The sequence below is a fragment of the Sminthopsis crassicaudata genome, chromosome 2 (genome assembly GCF_048593235.1).
Source record: "Sminthopsis crassicaudata isolate SCR6 chromosome 2, ASM4859323v1, whole genome shotgun sequence".
NCBI classification, from domain to species: Eukaryota; Metazoa; Chordata; class Mammalia; order Dasyuromorphia; family Dasyuridae; genus Sminthopsis; species Sminthopsis crassicaudata.
Window position 1 is genome coordinate 469,673,018 of NC_133618.1, and position 12,974 is coordinate 469,685,991.

The 12,974-nt window shown below is 39.9% G+C and overlaps 2 long non-coding RNA genes across 2 annotated transcripts in view; one reads left to right on the top strand and one right to left on the bottom strand.

Annotated features, from left to right (window-relative positions):
* Positions 1-5,373, bottom strand: part of LOC141557445 (uncharacterized) — a 37,955-nt gene extending 32,582 nt beyond the window's left edge. Inside the window, exon 1 of the long non-coding RNA XR_012486793.1 lies at positions 5,218-5,373. This is a non-coding gene — a long non-coding RNA (uncharacterized LOC141557445). The remainder of the gene's footprint in view (positions 1-5,217) is intronic.
* The window catches only part of LOC141557444 (uncharacterized), a 92,280-nt gene that overhangs the window by 29,185 nt on the left and 50,121 nt on the right, over positions 1-12,974 (top strand). The window lies entirely within an intron of this gene.

Here is a 12,974-nt window from a genome sequence, read left to right on the forward strand (position 1 = left end):
AATTATCAAAAGAGATGTTGGATATGGCAGAGGATCTGGATAGTTTAGGGGACACACACTGGTCTTGAAGTAAGAGACCTGGATCCCAACTGGATTTTCCTAGACAAGTCACTTTTCTCTCAGAACCTCAGTTTCCTTTTGTATAAAATGGGGATCACAACACTTGTCCTACTTTTTCATAGGTTTGATGTGAGGAAACCTTTAAAGAGCTAATTTTTTCATTATTACTAGAGCAGTCAGGAAACTTTGGATAGAAAAAGAATGTAAATAATAAATGTGCAGGACTGGCAGTAGTGACAATGTCAACATTCCTCTAAAATTGCAGAGGGGTGTTGCAATACGAAGTCAGCCATTTGAGCAACTGGCAGCTGAGCCCACTGGCACTGCTTGATTCCCTGCCCGCCTGGGCATGCAGTCAGTCTCATCAGGCAACATCTCGTTCCGAAAACTGTCCCATTCGATTCTGCAAACACCTATGAGATACTAACTAGAGCTTAGACCTGCAATAGGCACAGAATTGAAAAGACCCTTAGACTCCTATCATTCATTAAATTGATTAGACTCCACTTCAGGCTGAAAGTCAAAGTATTTGAAGTGAAAAGGAAACCTCAGAGACCATATAGTCCAACCCATTTTATAGCTGGGGAAACTGAGGCTTTGAGATGTTTAGAAAATTTTCTCCAGGTTTCACAGTTAGTGGCAGAGGTAAGGTTCAAATAATAACACAGGGGTAACTTCTGAAGATTAAAATCAAACTCCTACCCTCAGCAATCAATCAATCTCTCTGTCTCTGTCTCTGTCTGTGTGTCTTTCTGTCTGTCTCTCCCTCCTCTCTCCCCCCCTTTTCATCTCCTCTAGCACCCCCTCCCTTTTTTGTGCCTCAGAAACAATGTTTAAAAAAAAAGGGAACAGGTTTGAACAAAGCCCTGGGTGCTCAATTCCACCCTATAAACTTGTGTTCCCCCATAGCAATTTCTTAGCACATAGAAGGTAACCTCTTGTAACTGTTTGGGAAGCAACTCCAGAGAAGGGGCTCGTCTGCCATCCCTTCCTTCTCGGAAGGACTTTCCCTGCTTCGTAAGATCTTCTCAGAAAAGCTCCCAACTTTTCTCCAACTAGTTATCCGTAAGTTCTTCCTTGCATCTGCCCTAAGTCATCCTCCTGTCGTCCTTCCTCCAGACTGGCCACGTTCTGTCCTTCCTGGCACTGGGGGAACAGCTGGCTAGCATCTGCTGTTCTCTATTAGTGAGTCCCTTCTCGGGGCTGAATAATCTCATTTCCTTTAACCTTTCCTTATAGGTCCCATTTTCCAACCCTTTCATCATGTTCATTGCTCTCCTCTGAACCCCCTCCAAGCTCCCTGCGTCCCTCGGAAGTGCTGAGGCCAAGGTGGCTCTGGGATTTGCCACAGAATGCAAAGGACTGAGTGGGGGCGGGGGTTTGGGCAGCTCCCCGGGCCCAGCGCAGCTCCCCGCTGTAGCCTTCCTCAGACGCTCACTCCTGTCCCCAGCCACAAGTCGCTCTTCCTTCTCCCCAGCCCTGCCTTTGAATCTTGGGAATTTGGTTAGCCTTTGCTGAAGGGGAGGGGTAGTGGAGCGCAGTGGAAATACCTTTGGACCTGGATCCAGGCAGCCTGGATTTGAATCTTTGCTCTCATATTCCCTGGCTTTTTGAGAACAAGCAATCACTCCCTCCTGCCCAGGTTCTCCAGCTCCAGGAGAGAGGCGATAACCCTCCATCTACTGACCTCGAAGGGATTGTGAAGGAAAAGTACTTTGTAACCCATTGGGCGCTTGCAAATAGGTGAGGGATGAACTGGTGGAAGATTTGGGCTTGAATATCAGATCGAAAATTTCCTAGCTAGCTACTACATGACCTTGAGGAAACCCCCTCATCTTTCAGAGCCTCAGTTTCCTCATGTGTAAAAAAAAAAAAAAAAAAAAAAAAAAGGAATAATAATCCTTACACTGCCTGCCTCCAACGAGCTTGCTCTGGTGGCAAAACTCCATTTTCCCTGCAAATAGGAGCCATTGTCATCTGTGGTGTATGAGCCACGGGAGTTAGTTTGTCACTGTCCAACACTGACCACTGCCTCTCCCCACTGACCTCAGCTCCGTCCAGTCCTCCTGCTTCTTCCCAGAACAATGAGCCACACTTGGCAGTCCCTTCCCCCCCCCCTCCCACTTTCCTTTTTCAACATCAGTCTGACTCCCTCCGTTTCCTAAAGAGCACTGCTGTTATCCTCCGTATTATTTCTCATCCCTCTTCCTCTCGTGGGCTGCCCGCCGCCTTCCAAATTCTATCACCGGGAGGGAGTTTTTCTTTGCCTGCATCCATCATGCGTTCAGCTGGCGTCAGGAACTGTCAGGCTCCATTGCAGTCAGTGCAGGGGAATGACTCGGTTAGGAGAGCTATGATCATCTTCCTCCATTTTTCTCTCTCCGAGCAGCGATGATGAATTGCTCGCTGTGAGAGCCTTGGGAGGGCTGAGTCACTTTGGTCTGCCTGCAACCGCCTCATCTTTCCTCAAAGCTAGAATCAGTTTCATTAGTGTGGGGCTTTAGCCATCATTCCTTCCACGGAGCCACAAAGAACCAAGAAACAGCCTGTAAAACTGGCCTTTTTGAACGCTGGACTTTGCCTTTTCACTGGGTGAAATTCTCAGTAATCTCCCTGAACCAGCTTCTAATTATAATCTAATTCTAAATATAATAATTTATTATAATACCTAATCTCCAAGGTGGAAAGAATTCAGAAATCAACCAATCCAACTCATGTCCCAGTAGGAATCACTTCATCTATAATCAGTAATCATCCAGTCTCCATATAAAGACCATTGGAGATAGGGAACTCACTGACTCTCAAGATAGTTTATTCCTCCGAAGGAAGGTTCTCCTTGTTAGGAAAATTTCCTCACAGTATACCTTTATGTAATTTTCACCCTACTCCTGCCTTCTGGGGTCAACTGAGACAAGTCTATTCCTGCTTCAAAAAGACAGCCCTTCCAGTCCTTAAAGACAACTGTCTTGTCCCTACTAAGTCATCTCTTCTCCAGGCTAAAAATACCAATCCTTATACGGTTTCTTTTCAAATCTCCTTACTATCCCGGTCACTGTCCTGTGGACATGCAGCAACCTGTCAATATCTCTTCTAAAATATGATGCCCAGAGTTGAGCACAATATTATGTATGTGATCCGATAAGGGCAAAGCAATGAATTCAAATCTTGCATCATAGGATATGACTTTAAGTAAATAATTTAAACCTTTTAGAACCCCCAGTCCCTGCATCTATAAAATGAAGGGATTGGATTCAATGACCTTTATTATCCCTCCAGCTTAAATTAATGATCTTTCTCATTTGGGATATTGTGGTTTTTTTAAACATTACCTAAAAAATCATGATTGACTGGTTAGCTCGTTGAATTTGCAGCCCGAGTCACCTTCACATGTTCTGTTCTCTAGCCACACTATCCCCAACCTATATTTGTGTTTTTGGAGCCCAAGTGCAAGATTTTTATATTTATTATTAAAAAGTTAAAGCATTCACTACTTTCTATCATTTGGCTCCTCCTTATATTCTACAGATACCTTAACTGAGAGTTTCTCATAAGGATAAAATGTAACATGAAAACAAACTCTTACACTAATGATTCTCCTTATCCAAAATTGCTCCTGAGTTTTCAAATGCCACACACACACACACACATTACAAAATACCATATGTTTTATCAGTAAAACACCTCAGTTAACAGAGGACTACTGTACTGCATTGGAAGATTGCTTAGATAGTAGTTCAGATCTCTGCCTTGGGGCTGCAGAGTGTAAAGCTCTCCTGTCCTTAAAAATAACTGGGGGAAAAAAACAACTTATTTCCTATCACACACTTGCTAAATTGTTTTCATTTGAAGAAAGCAGTGGGTTTTAATGGGGGAGGGAGGAACATTGAATTGGGAAGTTTAATCTCCTCCCGGTGTGATTTTGCACAAGTTTATCACCTCAGTTTCCCCATTTGTAAAATGAATTGAACTAGATGGTCCCTTCCTTCTCTCGGGATTTGACTAGAAGTTCTCAAAGGTCTCTTCTTGATCTAACATTCTGGATTCCAAGATTTGCTTCAGTACTAACATTCAATGTTTTATGTTCTGACAATCTAGGTTCCAGAGTTCCTTCTAGCTTTACCCATTTTTTTTTTCCTCGATAAATTGTGCTCAGTTAAGAATCGGAAATCTCTTTGTTGAGTGCTTTCTGTTAGAATCAGAAATCGCTTTAAGTACTTTCTGTGGCCCTGGGAATTATATTTTTCTTTCTTTCTAGAGTAAACTCATTTTAAGGGTTAATCTTCTGGAATGAAGTCTTTGAAACAAGGATACTATCCTCCACTGCCCCGTTCCCCGCTGCCTCCGCTCACATTTTTTGGCCCCCAAGGAGCCTAAAACTTTGTGAGTGTGTGGGAAGGCAAAAGTGATGAGGCAAAAAAGTATCATACTTGAATGGCAGTTTTTATGTCCCTATATCTACACTACCTATAGATATATAATATGCACCTTTTAATTAGTTTGGGGAGAGGAACTTGGAAAGAATCCTAGCGACCGGAGAGATTTTTTTATTAAATGTAAGATTCTAATTACCTCACTGAAAGTATATGAAAACTGCTCTTTAAATAAACTTATCCAAGAGACCAAGTTACAAGATATTTATTTTTCTAGCAATTATTTTTAACGTTCAGAAAATTGCACTTAGAATATGAAAACTATGTTTTGAATTCATTTATCCATCCCAGTTACTAAGAAAATTGAAAGTTAAATTCTCCAGTAAAGCAAATGTCCACAGAGAAGCCTAATTTAGGGACCTTTAGTCAATTAGGAGGAGAGGAAGATCAAAGACATCAAAGAAGACATTCCCCTCTGTGCATTCATTCACATGTTGGCCATTCCTCCTCTGTCCTAGGGTTTTGTCTCCTTTCTAATCTGGCAGCCCCTTGCTCACCAAAGACCTTTAATTCTTTTAGGAACAAATTTAGAGCCATATACAGCACCTCAGAAATCAGTCAGAATCTTCCTTCTCCCGTTACCCATTTTACAGATTAATAACTTGAGCCCCAGAAAGAAGGGCTTGAGCAAGGTTAGACAAGTAACAAATAGCAGGGCCAGGATTTGAGCCCAGCCTTAAGAGTCCTATTGCCTCCCGTAAGATGAGCCAGATTGCAAGACACTTACCTTCTGCAGACCCCCAAGAGGAAGGTGAAAAACTCAGTGTCAGATGAAGTTGGGAAAAGCTGCCCAAGAAAACCTGTGGAAGATTGCACAGGGGCGTAGCATAGCTTGTCTGTCTGTGGACAGGTGCAGCGATCCCATCCCTGTTCTCAGTCACTACCTGCTCTTTACTGGACGTTATTACGAGTGGATGCAATTTCGAGAGCACCTGCACACAATAAAAGCCCTTACATGTGTGAGGCCTTAAGGAAATTAACGGTTCCTCCCTAGGGATTCATTTTTTGTTAAGATGTTTATTACAGATGAAGTGGTCCTGGGGTAAAACATTAACAAGTTGTAGAGTGATAAAAGGATTTTTATCCTTTCTCAGTGACATAAATAGGAAGAACCCTTTAACGAAATCTATAAAATTCCTTCTTCCTAATGAATTTTCTTAACTCTTTATTAATGGAATAGATTGTTTGAAACCAATGTGCATTTATAGTGGCTAGGAGAGAGAGCCAAATGAACAGAGGCTGGTGGTAGTAAAGGTGGGGAAACTGATCCCCATCGAGAAGACTTTATATTGTAAGATTTTTAAAGCTGATAGGGACCTCAAGGTCACCTGCTCAAAAATCTCCTCTCATTTTACAGATAAGGAAACTGATGCTGAGATTAAGAGAAGTCACTTGTCTAAGGTTATACGATGGGGACCAGAATCTTCTGGCCCTAAATTTGTTCTTTCTCTAAATGAAACCGAGTCTCAGAGAAGGTATATGACTTGTTCAAAGTCACCCAACTAGCAAGTAGCTAAACAGATTTTCAAACCCAAGTCTCCCGACTTGCCCCACTTTTTCTCCCACAGCTTTTGGCTTCATTGGTCGAAGATTAAACCCAGCCGACATTATTCCAGTGGGATGAGGAGACTGGCATTCCTGATCACACCATGATGATCTTGGCTGGATTTAATTCTTAGCCCAAAGAAGAATTAAACCAACTCTCCAGCCTTGATGTAACAGCTACTTTGGGTCTTAGGTTGAATTCTTTCACTTTCAATCTTCGATGGAGACCAGTGATATAATATGCTCTGGCAAAAGGCAGATGCTTTTTTTTCTGAGATTAGAAAGGTCGGTTCTTTTTAACCCCCTGTTCTCCATGCTGGTCTGTACCCCATTATTTGAGATGAAAGTCCAAAATGTTAGTACTGAGCAAAAGATGGCTGAATCTAATTGAATTATAGGAATGCAGTTAAAAGTCTGCTACGGAAAGGCCATATTCACTTTCAAGATTAGTTACTTCAAGAGTTAATGGGCTATTTAAACAATCTAGGCCAAGAGCCGAACACAGGTGGGCTGTGTTAATAACTTTATTTAAACCCCCCCTTTTTTTCCTTTGAGGAGCACAAGCCATCCATTAATGCATTCATTAGGGTTTATGGCATGGCTCTGGTTTTCTCCTAATGACACTATCCAGACCTGAGCTGGCTCAGCTAATTGAGGCCAGCTGGCCTGACCAGTCAAGCCCTCCCTGCCCCACCTCTTCCACCCTTACCCTGGGTTTGGGTCCTGACTCTTACGAACCAGAGATTGCCTTAGTGATGAGTTCTTCCAAGCTGCTGATGTGTGAGCTCTCAGTTGCATATGATTATTATCATTATCATTAATAACACTCATTTACATTAGCAATATTATTGATATCTATGGTGTTAAACTTTATTTTATTAATTAAACAACTTGTGCTTTTCTTGTACCCTAAAGTTCACAAAGTACTTTCTTCACAGCATCTTGTAAGATGAGTAATGTCAAGATTAACATCTGTGTTTATCACGTAAGAAAAACTGATGTCCAGAGACAAGGGATTTGTCAATAGCCACACAGCCAGAGCCACCTAGGTTTCTCAATTCCAAGCCTCTTGCAAGTGATAATAAGCTCCTCCTCCCCTCATGAATGGTAGGATGTGAGGGAAGGGCTAAGAGTGCCTGTGAGGGGAGAGGGTTAAGAAATCTCTGCCTCAGATCCCAGCCAGCCATCTCCATCACTCCCCAGAAGCCTGGGCCAGCTGGACCCAGCTCTAGGAAAAGGGAGGGGCAGGTGCCTGAGGAAACAGAAAGCAAGAAGGGGCAGTTCCAATTCCAACTGGGCTATGTTGTTGGAAGCCCAGATCCTGACAGAGGTCATGATCTCTTAAGGCTGTTAAAGGTGTCTGAATCTACTTCCTGGGCACTGCACGGTCCTGGCTGGTGGGAAACCGGGCCAGGCTTTGGCTGAAGGCAGAATGACTCGGGGGAGGGGGAGGGGGAGGAGAGTAAGGCATTTGGCTTGTGCCAAAACATTGGTGAAGTCAACAAATATTTATTGCTTGAAGGCAGTTTGGTGGCCTAGGGATAGAGCGTTGGGCTTAGAGTCAAGAAGACCTGAGTTCTAATCCAGTCTCAGATACTTCCTAGCTGTGTGACTCTGGGCAAGTCAGTGAATGCCTGCCTCAGTTTCCTCAACAATAAAATAGGCATAATAAGAATACTTACGATTCAAGGCAATTCCAATAAACTTGTGATAGAAAGAGCCACCCACTCTATGGACTATGGAGATTGAAGGTAGACCACAATATAGTATTTTCACCTTTGTGGTTGTTTATTTGCTTCTTTTTTTCTTTCTCATTTTTTTTCTTTTGAAATGATTTTTCTTGTGCAGCATGATAAATGTGGGAATATGTTTAGATTGCACATACTTAACCTATACTGGATTACTTGCTGTCTAAAGAGAAAAATTACACACAAGGCCTTGTGTTCAGCAAAGGGGATGCAAAGACAAAAACACAATCATCCATGCTTTCAAGGATTCCCCCTTATCCACAGGTCCACCATGAAGAAGATTTTTTTCTTTTTTTTTTAATCACACGAAATCAGAAAGATTTTAATATATTTTTATTGACAATTTTTATGTCTATATTGCCTTGTATCATTCACCATCCTCATTCATAGAGACTTTCTAAAGAGAGGAAATCAGGAAGACCAATCAATAAACTAAAAAAAAATAATAATAAGATGTGACATGCGATGTTGCATTCTCATGGATCTGTATTTCTGCAAAGAAGAGAAGGCAAGTCTCTTTTTGGGGGGACCAATCTGGTCTTTTATAATATTGCAACATTCAATTTTTGCTTGTTTTTGGTTAGTGGTGGTTCTTTTCACTTGCTCTAATCATTGTGAAAAAAATAGGTGGATAGACTGGATGTACTTGGAGTCAGAAAGATCTGAGTTCAAATTCAGCTTCAAATACTAGCCAGCTGTGTGACCCCGAGTAAGTCACTTAACTTCTGTCTGCCTCATTTTCCATAGCTATAAAGTGGGGGTCATAAAAGTACTTAGCTCCTAAATTGTTGTGAATATTGAATGAGATAATACCTGTAAAAGCACTTAGTATGGTTGCCTGGTTAACTAGATGCTTAATAAATGCTTAATTGTCTATCTTGTTTCTCTGTCTCTGCTTATTTTATTATTTATTAGTTCATATAGTTGATATTAGTTCATATATATATATAGTTCATCTTCCCATGTTTCTCTATATTCATAATACTTATAATTTCTTACAGCAAAATACTATTTTGCTACAATAGTGTATCACTATTTATTTAGCTGTTCCCAAATCAATAGGCATCTATTTTGCTTCCAATTCTTTTGCTACTCCAAGAAGTGCTACAAAACATATTTTATTGTAAACGGCACTTCTTTTTTGTCAATGACTTCCTTGGGTTAAATGCATATCAATGGAATCACTGGATCAATGGATTTTAGTTTTAATATTTGAGTCACTTCACTCATATAATTCCAAATTACTTTCCAGAATGGAACCAATTCACAGCTTCACCAACAATGCATCAGTGAGTCTGTTTTTCCATAACTCCCTTTCCCCAACATTTACTAATTCCATTTTTCTTTCTTTTTTTTAAACTAATTTCATCTTTTGATATCTTTGCCAGTTTGCTGGATATGAGGTAAAATCCATGGAAAATTTTAAATAAAAGCAAATCAAGTTTCTGCCAAACTTCCAAGTTTTACAAAGCACTCTTCACACATATCCCTTGAGGTTTATAATATAAGTACTATATCCCCATTTTACAGATGAGGAATAGGAAGCTAGGAAGTTTCAGGGCTGAATTTGAAATCTAACTCCAGTAGCTCTTTGTAGAAGGATATAGGCAGGAATTACACAAGAAAAGAAGTCTTCATCAGAGAATGGACTAACTGTAATGAAGAAATAGAAGATCCCCTAGGGAGAGTATAAAACTAGACCAATTGATCCCTGTTAAAAGAAGGCAGATAGATAGATAGATAGACAAATGAGGACAAGCAGATAAAAAATAAACATGTATATGTTTGTCTTGTCTATATTTAAATATATATAAGTATGCATGCATGTATGTGTGAGTTAATTAGAATGCTATTTATTATGACATAAGAAATGACAACTATGAAGAATTTGGAAAACTCTGGGGAAAAGCAGCTTTTATGAACTGATACAGAACAAAGAAAGTTGAACCAGGAAAATAATTTCTACAGCAAATGACTACAGCAAAATCAATAGAAACAATACCAACAGTCATGTGAATTTAGATTAAGTATAATAATAAATCTTGGTCCAGGAGAATAAATGAATGAAAATATTTTAATAAAATAATTAGAACTTATATAGCACTTTAAAATTTGCAAAGCTCTTTACAAATACTTCATTTGATATTCACAATAACGTTGCAAGATGGATACTATCATCTTCATTTTACAAGAAAACTGAAACAAGCAGGTTAAATGACTTGTTTTTGAACTCAGGAATTGAACTCAGGTCTTGTTGAATTCAGATAAAGTATTCTATGTACTACAACACCTAATGATGTAAATATTATATCTAGCGTTTATTTAGCATTTTAAAGTTTGAAAAATGCTTTACAAATATTATCTTATTTGATTCTCATGATGATTCCCTAGGTAGGTACTGTAATTATTCCTATTTTATACACGAAGAAACTGAGGCAGGAAGATTTTTCCAGGGAGACACAGCTAGTAAATGTCTGAGACTGAATTCAAATTCAGGTTTTCCTGACTCCAAGTGTAACAATCTATCTGCTGTGCCACCAAGCTATTTAAAGTACATTTATAAAGCACCTACTGTGTGCCAAGCACTATGTTAAGTACTAGAACACAAATACAGAAAAATACAATCTCTGGCTTCAAGGGGGCTTACATTTTAATTGAGAAAGAAAATATACATACGCAGGAGAGTGGTGGTAAGGGAAGGGAGTTATGGTCTAGGAAGTCACAAAATTGGTGAGTGAAAACAGCCCTCAGAGCCAAAAGGGAAATCGTGGAGAGGAGAGTAAGGGCAAGGAAAGTCATGCACATAGGGGTAGAACAGAAAATGGACTGGATTTGAGAGAGGAATAATAGGGAAAAGATGATGAAACTCATATCCTGTTTCCTAGTGGAGAGGGGAGCTATGGGTACAGAATGCTACATATGCTTTCTGGACTTTGGTCTATTGGCTTTGCATAATTATTTTTCTTTGTCACAATGGAGAGTTCACTGTGTGTGTATGTGGGGGGATACGTGTAGCATTAGAAGCAAAAGGCATTAATAAAATATTTTTAAATTTAAATTTTAAAATTGAAATACAAATATCCTCCTGAACTACTAATGAAGCTAGTGGCAGTCTAGATTCCTCACCTATAAAATGAGAAGAAAAATAGCCCCTATCTCATAGGGTGGTGGTGAGAATCCACTGAGATGATGCTGGAAGACTAGGAAAGGCCTCTTTCAAGGTGGGAATAGAGCTGAAATTTGAACAAAATAGGAAAAACTTGAGGTGGAGGTAGGTAACAAGGGAGAAAGCATGTCAGGCTTGAAGAATCAGCCTGGAGATAGGAAATAGGAGATACAGTATAGAATTTGAGAAACATTAAACTCAGTGCATTTGTCTGGTGGAGTTCCTTCTCAGAAGTTAGTGTAAAAAAAAAAAAAAGATTAGAGAGGTAGAAAGAAGTAGGGTTAGGAAGAGTTTTGTATAATAGCTTTACATTTGGTCCTAGTAGATAGTCTGCCCCTCTCCCTGCTCCCTCCCTTCCTCCTTCTTCTCTCTGTCTCTGTCTCTGTCTCTCTCTCCCTCTTTCCATCCCTCTGTATATGTGTTTGTCTCTGTCTCTCTGTGTGTGTCTCTGTCTCTCTTTGCATGTGAGCCTCTATCTAACTGCTATTCATCTACAAAATGGAGATAACGATGTTACCTGCCTCACAGAGTTAGTATAAGAGCAAAATGAGGTGAGATGCTTTGTATATCTTGGAGCTTTTAGACAAATGTTGGTTGTGATTATGTTTGATTTGGTGGGTTGTCCCTCCATGGATGCAGATCTACCTTTTAGGGCTCCTGGTGTTGAAGACTTCATCAGCCTGTGGCCAGCTGGGGATGAGTATCTTCTCAATCAGCCCGGTACTGGTTTTTGGACGAAAGACAAACAGCTCACGACCAGGATGGCTCTTGAAGCCTTTCAGCCTTGGTTGGATCCATCCTGCCTTGTGCTCTACAGGTAAAACTTCACAAAGCCAGGCCTGATGAACAGATTGAGGAATTCAGCGGAGGTATTAGTTCTCTATATAGGATCATATACTGTATATACGATCCCATACATAGGTAGGAGAAAGGAATAGGGATAAGGACTGGACCTGTGATTTCACTGGTATAAGCAAATACTACACAATCAATGGAAGATGGCACCTCTTCAACTTTTAGCCTTAGATGGATACTCAGAGCCACACAACCAACATGTGTCAGAGGCAGGACTTAAATTAACCTGAGTTAACTTAAATTAACTGGTTCCAGGGTCAGTTCTCTATCCATATAGCAGTGATAGCAAACTCAAATAGAAATGGGGCCCACTAAATCTTATGTAAGGATCTCTGCAGGTAATATATTGACTTAGTTTTAAAATATACTATATAATAGTACATCTACAATATAAAATAATTATATACATTAATAATAGTAAATGTTATTATATAAATAATTAATAGCATATCAATAATAATGTACTATGTAATCATTGTAAAGTGCTGAGCATAGAATTTAGCCCATAGTAAGTGATATATTATTATATTTTAATTTATTTTGTTAAATATTTCCCAAATGCATTTTAATTTGGTTGTGGTTGCACCTGGTAGTGTTGTGAACTGTGGTCAGCGTGTTTTAAACCTCTGATTTTCACCATGCTGGCATAAACCACCATAATTGGAAGGGTAGTTAGGCAGTGAAGCAGATATAATACTAGGCTTGGAGTCTGGAAGACCTGAGTTAAATTCCAGCCCCTGACACTTACTAGATGTGTGATGCTGGGCAAGTGTCTGCCTCAGTTTCTCTTTCTGGAAAAACTGGGATAATAGCATCTACTTTTCAGGGTTCTTGTGAGAATCAAATGTGATCATTATAAAGTGCTGAGCACAGAGCTTGCCCCAAAGTGTTATATAAATATTAGCTATTATTATATGTTATATTGGTTTGGGTTTATACAAACACAACAATAGTTTTGTGTAGGCCTCTATGAAGTGCTAGAAGGAATCTCAGAAGCCACTAGACCAATTCCTCCTCTTTCAGGTAGGGAATCATAGAGTTCCTAGGACCTGCCTAAAAACCCAGAGAACAAGTAGCAGAGCTGGAATTTGAACCCAGGTTTTCAATTCAGCACTCTCTACCTTATTTGAATCTTCTCACACTTTTATATTGCTGACAAGGTAAAACTCC